Here is an 11,664-nt window from a genome sequence, read left to right as displayed (position 1 = left end):
GTCTAATTAATCCGTCACTAGCACATGTTGGTTACGGTAGTACTTATGTCTAATCATGGACTAATTAGGCTAAAAAGATTCGTCTCAAGATTTCTTTCATAACTATGCAATTAGTTTTTTGGTTCATCTATGTTTAGTGCTTTATTTGTCTAAAAATTCGATGTGATGTTTTTAGAAAAAAAATTAAAAAACTAAACAAGGCCTTACTAGCACGCAGGATTAACGCCACCACGTGAGCCTTGTTAATATTAATTAATACGAGGTTAACTATACGATTTTATGATTGAGGATCAGATGTGCCAAAAAGTCTTTTTTTTTCACTTTTACGGTACTCTCTCCGGTTCACAATATAAATCTTTCTAGTATTGTCTAGATTTCTATGGATACTAATGAATCTAGACACATATATAAATTATATACATTCATCCATAAATAAATTTAGACAATACCGAAAAGACTTAAGTATAGTGTGGCCTATTTGCATAATTTTGGACCACTGTCAGATGGCAATCGAAGCGATTAAGTACTTCACTTTGCGCTCTCTTTAGATCCTAACCAACCTATATGGGCCATATGAGTTCGTTTAGGGCAGGGTTTGCAATTTCGGTAAACACTTCTATAACCGGTGGGAGGGAGCGAAATTCCCGGTTACCGAGAATTTCGGATATTTTCCAAATCCAAATGTCGATAACGATCATTTTCTCACCAAATTCAACTGAAAAATATAAATGATAATGCCAAGCCCAACTGTCCAAGTAGTTCAAATAAATGATCTTCACATGTCCGTGGCTTGTTTAAAATGTACTCTCTTTTTTTTTCAATTTTTATGCACCTAAATTGCAAACTCTAGTTCAGGCGGTCAGGCCCAATATATATTTTTGAAGCTAGGCCCAATATATATAAGGCCACGTATATGCATCGATCAAGTTTTAGCCCAATTTATATGGGCAAAGGCGTCTGCCAAGTGCCATTAAGTGATAGTGTGAAACGAAACTCCAACGGATTCTTTATTTTGGCCAATCCAAAATTGAGTAGACATAAGGGAGTAGACAACAGTTTGTCTCCTCAAAGTTCCTACATGTAGATAGATTGAAGGATGATACATTTAAGAATATTTATTCTCTAGTTCAAAGGGATTGAAATTGGTTTTTATATCTTCTCACCGTCCATACGTCCTAGTGAAGAGACAATCAATCAGGTTGTTTAAAGACACGTGATTTTACCACTGGCATGTGAAACCCGAGATATATAAATCGTAGATCCACATGTCAGTGCCAAAAGTGTCGTGTGTTTGAAGGGAGAGGTATGACAAATAGAAAATTAGTTTTACTAGAGACAAACCACACGAATACACGATATGCATTAACTTCACGTCTTCACGGCGTATGGCACACTGGTACCCGTACACACATCACACAGATAGGCATATATACCTTGATCGATATATAGATCCAGGGGTTTAATTAACTAGTTGATGAGCAATGAACACACAAAAACCACATACACGTATAATTGGGCGAATTTTATTGTGTATATAGACTAGTTAATTAATTAATTGAGGTAGTGCATGGATCGGATCAGTGCATGACGACGGCTTGATCACTTGCCGCACTTGCAGTCGGTGCAGGTGCAGTTGGAGCCGCAGTTGCACCCGCCGTTCTCAGCTCCGGCGCCGGCGATCTCCTCCAAGCGGCTGCACGTACAGAAGCAATCAAACAAGGCGTCGCCCGGCGAATTTATATATATAATCAGCACACAATTAACACCGGAGAGGGTATGGATAATCAAAGCTAGAGATATATATGTACCTCTCCTGGGTGTCGACTAGGACGACACCATAGCTGTTTCCCTTCTTCCTGCATGCACACCGCAAAGCAAATTAAGCAGCAGCTGATGTTTAATCATTCAAGGTACTTTCAGTTCCTGCATGCAGATCGATAGCTGACAGTCCAAGGCGATCGAATGACAACAACACAGTTCATCTGTTCGACGATTAGTTAATTAATCAACTGAGGTTTCCTGGTTGGATCGATCAGTATAGTCTAGGGTAGCATGCAGCTAGCAGATCGATCGATCGAGCTGAGCTGATCAGGCAGGCACTTACACGCACTGGGACTTGTCAGCGCAGTCGCAGTTGCCGCACTTGTCCGACATGGCGCCCCAAGTCTCCAAGAAACTCCTCCCTGTGCTGCTGCTGCTGCTTGTGTGTAGCTCGATGTGGTGAGGAGCAATGGCTGCCGCGGCTGGAGCTATATATAGCGATCGAGAGGGAGGCTGGATGCAGGGACGAGGAAGAAGTCGTACATGGGAAAGTATTTTAAACTCGTGACATCCTCGTATTTATTACTGTATATCATCTAAATCTAAATAGTTACTATAAATTTTTTTAAAAAATATGAACATAAATTAATTACTTTATAAATATACAACTCCATAAACATGCCAACTTTAAATATAACCTATACAATCCACAACAAATATAACGGTGAGTATACGTACACTGTTCAGAGTATAATTTGTAATATTTGGTTAGAACTTATATTTGAATTTACATATTTATATATATGTAGTAATATATCTCATATTAGTTTATCTTCGTAATGTTTTTATAACTATTTAAATACCATATTTAAATACCATATAGTAAGTGGTGAAGGAAATTTTCTCACAAGAGTTTAAAATCGCATTTGGTGGAGGCGGCTCGCACACGTACGAACGGCACGCGCCTCCCGCCGGTGGCTGATCGAGAGGCACGCGCTTCAAAGGCGGCATCCGACTCACGAAACGAATCTCCCTCGCGCATGCACCGGATAACTCCAAACTTTAATTTCCTTTAGGCTGTTCCTAATTTTTTTTTCTAAAAACATCGCATCGAATCTTTAGACACCTAAATAAAGTATTAATATACATGAATATTAAAACTAATTACACAGTTATAGAGAAAATCATGAGACGAATCTTAAGCTTAATTAGTATATGATTAGCCATATGTGCTACAGTAACCAATATTTGCTAATAACAGATTAATTAGACTCGAAAAATTCGTCTCGCAGTTTTCAAGTGGAATTTAAAATTTGTTTTGTAATTAGACTACGTTTAATACTTTAAATATATAACCGTACACGTCGATGTGACATATCTCCTAAAATTTTTTTTGTCAACTAAACGCAGCCTTAGTATGTTGCAATAATCTTGTGATTTTATTTTTCTGGGCACATAGCCTCGATCCTTTAGGTTGCAATATCATGAGGGGGTTTGTGGTAATGTTGCAAAAAAAAAGGCTTTTTATAAACTTTTTCTAAAATAAATCTTCGACTTTTAATAAGTAATTAGTTTGTATGTATCTTTAATTGCTGCTTCATCCGTTCTGTATTATAAATTTTTCTAAGTTTATCTATATTTATCCATGTATTAATATATATGTTTTATGTGCTAATAAATAAATTTAAGTAAAATTAAAGTCTTACGACGTGTAATAGGCCAAGTAACTAGTACAACACGGTGTTTGGTCCAAACAGACCCATCGTGAGTTGCCACAATAATCTAGTGATATTTTTTTTTACTTGACCGATCAAAAAACTAGGCAGGAAATCCAAAGAATTTTGTTGTGGCTGTACATATCAGCGGCATTATCATCGCCTTTGGCGTCTTGTCGAGATTTTACAGTGCTCCCCTCCTGCTGGGTCTCCCTCGACCATCGCCGTCCGGCTCGATCCACCTGCAATCAGTGAGGATTTTTTCAAATCGGCACATGAAATCCAAATGCATATATGCTCCCCTAAATCTGAATTTTCCCCATTTTTTTTTTTGGATCGGGACAACAGTGGTATCCTAAATCGAATCCAAATTCATGTACGTTTTGCGAACGGCTTTGCTGCAGCAGAATTATGTGGCGTTGTGAGCACAAAAATATTTAAAAACATCATGGATGTATTCCTCTTCTTTCTTCATTCCTTTTCAAACTCACGAGATCGATGCTAGATGTTTTGTTTTGTCTTTTCTTTCAGAAACATTTTTGGTAATTTGGATATGCTAAGTTTTGGTAATGTGAATATTTCAGCAATCTTTGTCATTTCGATGTGATGAGGACGAATCTCATAATAGCTTAGCACTTGCCAATAATTAAAGATTTGGAAAGTTAAAAGAGGGACTAAAGCTTGATGGCAACATTTTGTATTTTTGCTCTTGTTCAGAAGAATATTTTGCCCGTAATTTTTTTTTTGAAAATTTTGTTATTTTTGCCACTCCAGTTACGTGACAGGTCGCCTTTGCCATTTGCCGTCCAAATTTAAGCTTGTCCACATGTACCCTTTTTGGCACCCCCGTTTTTGTTATTCAAGGCCAATTTTGGTTCACGTTTTTAGACTTCTATATGGGCCGTCATGGACTGATTTTTGGTATTTTATATGGGCCAGGGTATTTGCACTGCAAGCCCGTAAAGGCGGCTGCAGGCCCAATTCGTCAAGCCCACATTAATTAATTACAGGATTAGGGTTGTCCGCCTGGGCCGTGGGTCATGACGGCCTGCAACTGCACATTAATTAATTAATTAATTAATTAATTAATTAATTAATTACAGTATTAGGGTTTGTTCGGCATGGAGGAATGGATGAATTCTAACCTATATGGGAAAAGTAAATAGAAATACAATATAATATTAATTTATAGGATTTTTTTAAAGATATTGGAGTGGATGCAAAATGTACTCTGTTTCTCTCTACGATTTGTAGAAAAGGAAAATTTCCTTTCATTTCCTACTTACATTTTATTCCTACAAACTGATTGGAAAGATATTGGAAGTGGCACTTATAGAAAAGGCCCCCTTTGGTTCAAAGGAAATTTATAGGAATTTTTAGAGGATTTTATTTCTATATAAATTTTTTCTACAAATCCCTTTGAATCAAAGAAATGAACCCTATAAAATCCTATCAAATTCCAACGGAATGTCTCTTCCCATACAAGTTTTGAAGGAAATTTAAGAAGATGTAGAACCTCATGGAAAAAATACTATGAGTCTTTATCTCTTCTTAAATTTTTATGTTTTTTCTATGATCTAATCAAATGGTCATTTCTATATTTTTCCTATGTTTTGCAATCATTTGTTTTACACTTACATTGCTGTCAGAATCCTATGTTTTTCCTATTCCTCCGTTTTTTCATTCCTGTTATTGGAAGGGGCCTAAGCCTTTAAAGTTCAAACCGTTTATGTTTTTTCTCCAAACTGAAGAAGCCCATAAAAGGACACGTGGATTATGTTGTTCTGTACTCTGATGATGATGATGAATGGATGCATGGGCACTCTACTAAAACAAATATCCATGTTTGTATAACGAACGAGCGCATGGATCACGCGCATGTACAAGTCAATAAAAACTAGTCTGTCTCTATATACAAATGAGAAGTACTTACGGCACTACGTCCTGTTGTTTAATGATGGTATATACATACATAGCATTATCGTTTTGCTTTTAATAAACATATGCTGATTAAAAAATAATTTATGATCAAAACTTTTATATACATGTTCTTGGCGATCTAAAACCAAAGGAGAATATAAACTACGATGAAAAAATCTTAAATTTATTCTAAATTTAAGTTTTTGAATTTAAATTTTGGGTTATAAGATAAATATAAGAGAAAAGACGAGAGATGTAGTTTGCATGCACAGCTTCTTCGATCCATTGATCAATCGTCTGAGAATTGATGAGGATCTGAAAATGCTAGAGGGTGATTGTTTGGCATTTTTAAGAAAAAAGGCAAACAACATATTTGTAAACGAAAGATAATTTATAATTACGTGTTAGTTACTATAATTCTTTATATGATTTTAGTAAAACAATTACAATGGATATGAATTTTTTTAAGGTACCATTTCGTAACTGTGAGCCGTCCGTTACTTTAGATCCAATGGATCTGATTTTCTTATACTACGTTGTGTAATAGTGTAGTAAAAATTTTATTGAGATAAAATTAGAGTTAAAATATATAACATTGCAATAAATTTATGTATAATATTTCATATTAAAATAGATAAATTGCTAAGTATATCTTAATAAAATTTCAAATAAAATATATTAATATACTTATAAAAATATATGGTTAGATTTAAATTTTACTACACTAGTACCCTTTCTACCGAATGTACCGTAACAATGCCCATGGATATACATGGGTAGTAACATGTTTGTATGTATGAGAAAGCAAATTAAAACGCCCTCAATGTTGAAGTCATAGAAGATTGGTCCGATCACGCATAGTAGTGTGCATGCACAGTTTCTTCGATCCATTGATCAATCATCCGATAATCTGTAGCTGATGAGGATATGAAAATGCTAGGGGTGATTGCCAAACGACATATGTACAAACGAAAGATAATTGTGATTACGTGTTAGTTACCATAATTGTTTATATGATTTCAGTAAAACAATCACAATGGATATATATGAGTAATAACATGTTTATATGTATGAGAAAGTAAATTAAAACCCCCCTCAATGTTGAAGTTATAGGAGATTGGTACGATTAGGCATAGTAACACATAGTACTCTCTCTATATGCAAATATATGACATTGGTTTGAACTAACCAATGTAGAGAGACTATGGGCCTGTTTAGGGAGCTTTAGATTCTAAGAAGCAGCTGCTTGGTAGCCAGCTTCTGAGAATCTAGAAAAGCTCCTAAACCTAGCTTCTTCAGCTTCTGGATTCTTAGTTTATTTTCCAGAATCTGTAACTACATATTCTCAGAAGCTGTGGACCGTTTGGGACAGCTTTTGGCAGAAGCAACTTTCGAGAGAAGCTGCAGCTGAGAAAAGTTTTCCTAAACAGACCCTATATATCACTGATACGTGGATCTTATATGCTTTGGGTCCTACTATATATGCATCAGAGCATAGGATCAGCATGTGTATGTTGCCCCATTTGTTGGGCACACAGCCAGCTTCAAAGTCTTCGGATGGAAACAAGCTAAGCAATACGTGTATAACCTACAAGAGGTGATATATACAATTCATGGGGATTGAAAACGAGCTAGCTAGTGAGCTATCGTATCTCCTCCAGTCCTCCTCCAACAGACATGTGTCCATGCATTTCCATATCCTAACAAACTATATATATACACAGAGAAATCCATGCAGATTAGTATATATTCATTTTTATTTTCTGATTTTGGAACTAATTAACCCTATATCTCTTAAACCCATGCAGCCACATTATCGTATTATCTGATCAAACAGTAGCTAGCATTCTGTATGTATGTATGATGTACCTTTCACTAACTGAAATTCAATGCGTCTCATCATACTCAAAACTTTTCAAAGGCACCCGTGGCGAAGTACGACTACACCTGTACGTAACGATGATCCAAAGCTGATTAAAAAATTCCATTTTCAAAGCATGTTTACTATTCGTGCGTGATGATTCTGTGATATGATGCTGCTGGAGATAGACAAGATCACGAATGGAGGTTTGGGCAAGAAACCTTGGGGTTGTTTTTTTTTGGTTTGTTCGTGGGAAAAACCAAACGACATATCTACAAATAAAAAATAATTTATAAATAAAAATTTTATATACGTATTCTTACTGATTTAAAAGTAAGGCTGAAAAAAACTTCAGTGAAAAAAATCCTAAAATCTACTTCAATTTAAGATTAAAAATTTAAACTTTGCTTATAAGCAAAAGCCAAAAAAAAAAAATGCTGGTTGGCGAGGTACGTGGAACAGCATCGATCCATGCATCATGTATGATGATTGATTGGCTATATGGTTAGCCAGTCCATTCCATTCTCATTACCGATTTGGCTCACTCAATCCGAACGAGAAATCGATCCAAACTAAACTGATGGTCGGTCATGCAATCGATAATCCATCCATCTTCAATCTGATCCTGACGAACTGTTGTTCAACTGATCCCTCGTTGTTTCCGCTGCATTCCTGCGGAATCTTCTTGGTGTTTCCTTGTTCTTTTTTGCCAGGATGATCGAAGACAGATCACCCTAATTGCATTAAGATGGAGAATTTACAGCATTGCTGTTTCTTTTTTTCACTGCGGTAAGAAACAAGTTGGAGGAAGAACTGAAAGAAGAAAAGAGAGAAGGAACAGGTGGATCCTTTACTCTGAATCCCGGAGCACCACGAGGTGCTAGTCTGCATCGATCGAAGATGCAGCCCAGGCAGCAGCGTAATTAGGCTGCAGGGCGTACGTGGCTGGCCTTGCCTGCGTGCATGCAACTACTGCATGCAGAAGCAGAAGAGATCGATCGAAAATTAACTCGAGGGCTTGAAGAGCATGCGTTCATGTGCAGCCCGGGCAGGCAAAGTACAGCCTAAGCTTCAGAGCTTCAGGCAGAGGAAGAGGAAACGGAAAAAAAGACACTCATGCGGTGAATCTACGCAGGTGAGGGGGTGTTTTAGTCTGTTTGTCACATTAGACGTTTGATCGGATATCGGATAGGGTTCTTAAACACAAATGAAAAAACGAATTTCACGGCTGGCCTGTAAACTGCGAGACAAATCTTTCGAGCCTAATTAATCCATCATTAGCGCATGTGGGTTACTGTAGCACTTATGGCTAATCACGTACTAACTAGGCTCAAAAAATTCGTCTTACAATTTCTCACATAACTATGCAATTAGTTTTTTATTTTATCTATATTTAATATTTTATTTAGGTGTTCAAAGATTCGATGTGTTGTTTTTAGGTGAAATTTTTGGGAACTAAACAGCTCCTGAAGTGACTAACACAGACCCTGCAGGGCTGCAGCTCGATTCATTTGCTGTCTGACAAGTGAAAATGAGCTTGATTTTTAGAGCAGGTACAATAGTAGAGTATAAGCTAGCTATAAATATTTTTTAAATAGATAAGAGGGGAGAGGGAAAAGAGGTGAGCTAATAATTTGTAGCCAATTGTAGCACGGGTTCCAAAACAGTGTGTGTATGATAGGTGGGATATGATAGTATATATTTTATAGGTAACTATTATATGAATTGACTATTAAATTGACTATAAATGAATTGGAGCTACTAGTTGGCTATACATTGAACTTGCTATGCAGGAGTGTATGTGTATTATTTGCTTCCTCCATTTTAAATTACAAGTCATTTTAACTTTGATCAAAATTAAACTGCTCTAAGTTTGATCGAGTTTATATAAAAAGTAGTAACATTTACAAACTAAGACACATATTATGATAATATATTCAATTGTAGGTTTAATGAAACTTATTTGATGTTGTATATGTTACTATATTTGTCTATAAATTTAATTAAATTTAGAATGATTTGACTTTAATCAAAGTTATAATGACTTATAACTTGAAACTGAGGGAGTATGAGATTGGAACAGGAGGTCCATGATGCAATCCAATTTGGCTGGCTTGATATCAGATTTGAAGGGATGGTTTGATGGAATGATTGGTAGCTCTGCTGTGATTGCCGTCGTCGAGGTTGGTCTAGCAGATGAAGGTGGTGTCTCACTGTAGCTGTGCTGATGATGCCATTGCCACTGATCACCATCATCTTTCAGATTATTAATTAGTCTGAAATGATTGGATACAATCCAAAAATATATATGTTTTCAAGTAGGCTTGCAGTAATGGCTCATGACGCTGTTAATTATATATATATATAGTAAGTTCAGAAATACTGCATTGGTATCTAATAGATGATGTCATTGATTTTTTAGCATATATTTAATCATTCGTCTTATCAAAAGTTTATATAAAAATAAAAAATAATCAAACTTGTGCTACAAAGTTAATGGTGTTATCTATTAAAAATATGGAATGAGCAGTTAATTAGGTGCATCACTTGTCAATTACATCCAAATAACGCAAGTACGCACTCTGCTGTTTTTGGAAGAGCTATTGCCTTTGGTCATTCCGTTGTACTACTACCAGTCTCAGGTACAGGTAGATAATTCCAGAGAAATATAGTACTACAAATTAACAAGCAGACATATTCGTGTTTAATTTGCTTTGGCCCTTTGTCACTGTCTATGTCCACCCAAATGCCGTAATTTGTATACAGTTTACAGTTTGTATAAAGAAAATGAATCATTCCATATAATTCCAAGAGATTTATTCTGGTCCAACAAAAAGTACCTCGCGGTACCGGTATGTTGATGTACCAAATCATTTCTCACCATTGGATCTGAGTAAGATGTGCGCTGTTAGATCCAACGATCAGGAGCGATTTGGTGCCGCGAGGTACCGGTACCTCGAGGTATTTTTTTGTTACTTTTTGTTGAACAGTGAAATTGCTCTGATCCAAACTGAACCTGATAAAGAGCTTGCATGGCACAGCTGCTTAGAATTGGAAGCACCAAGCTATTCTTTTTTATGTTGAAAACAAGTCGATGTTTGATCATGGCATCATTTATGTCTATCGTACACCCAAATTTGTAATGAGAGGTAGCAACTGGCGGCGATAGATGGGATATGAATGTGGTCGGGATGGCAGCAGCAGGGTGCTAGCGTGCTTGTGCCGGCCAAACAACCACTACTCCCCAGATCACAAAATACCACTCCTTCTTGTTAAATTGTAAATCTTGCACTAGTTTCAATTCATCGTAAGTTTAAATTCATTGTAAGTTTAAGACAAATTTGCAAAAGACCAAAGCGTTTCCATGGAGTCTGATCTAACCGTAATGGTGTGATCGATCGAATCGAAAATGACCTATGGCCAGACCGCATGTGTTCGAGCGGTCTGACCGACGACCCTTTTTAAAGTGCATTAAGACAGTTCTTGTGATATTTTACTTAGGTCTGAGTTTTCTTGAGTTATAATTGATCTCTAAGTCTAGTAAGACGTGAAGAAATACCTCTTACGTAAAACTAACATATTTATAAGTGTTACGATCCATTCAATCGAACATATATTCATACCAATCATAATTATGACATAAATAACCATGAATAAATGACACTAGACCAAGATATCAAATAACCGAGCCCAGTTTGTGAACCATTATAAACATAATGGGGGAGAAAATATATTTACATTTTCCTTTTTCAAAAGCTGGGAAAAATATATTTCTAAATGGTTGAAGTGTAGTAATAAGTGTTGAAGTGATTAATGACGGGTAATTATTTAGGTGAAGGTGTGGTGGCAGGGGATGGCATGGATGCCCTCCTCGGCGCCATCCATCCATCACCATGACCGCGCCCAATAATGGCCATGCACTCATGCCGCCATCGCCGTTGTGGTCTCCTTCTCCTTCTCTCCTCCCAGCTTGCACTGCACCCAACTTTTAAATTATTTGTTAAATCTTTTATTTTTAATTTTAAAATTAAATCATACATAAACCTATTTTTAGATCAGCTGGCGTGACCAAATAACACTGTTATGTATATTATTTTTACTTAATGACGTGATAGCATTGTTTAGTTACGTGATGATGTGATATGGGGTGAACAAAAGGTTGATATATTGATATAAGTTTTGCAAGGGTTAAGTTTTAAAATTAAAAGGCAGAAGGTTAATATTTTTTTTAAAAAAAATCCGCTGCAGCTGCTCGCGCGTCGCTTTTGACCGTCTCGTCACGCTGCCCTTCCCGCCTCTACTTATACCTCGCCGCCTCCTCCTCCGCCTCTCGGTGTCCCACGCTACGCTACCTACCACCGCGCGCCACCAACGTCGTCGAGTGCTTGATCGATCGACCCGGCGGCC

The 11,664-nt window shown here is 36.7% G+C and overlaps 1 long non-coding RNA gene across 1 annotated transcript; it reads right to left on the bottom strand.

The window, feature by feature from the left end:
- Window positions 1-1,306: 1,306 nt before the first annotated feature.
- LOC102704557 lies at window positions 1,307-2,241 on the bottom strand. Its single transcript, XR_422969.3, has 3 exons — window positions 2,105-2,241; window positions 1,809-1,856; window positions 1,307-1,693 (listed from the first exon to the last, which is right to left on the bottom strand). It is a non-coding gene; the product is annotated as an uncharacterized LOC102704557 (long non-coding RNA).
- Window positions 2,242-11,664: the final 9,423 nt, after the last annotated feature.

Source organism: Oryza brachyantha, chromosome 1, assembly GCF_000231095.2.
Source record: "Oryza brachyantha chromosome 1, ObraRS2, whole genome shotgun sequence".
NCBI classification, from domain to species: Eukaryota; Viridiplantae; Streptophyta; class Magnoliopsida; order Poales; family Poaceae; genus Oryza; species Oryza brachyantha.
The sequence above is the reverse complement of the archived record's forward strand: the minus strand, read 5'-3'. Positions and strand labels throughout refer to the sequence as shown.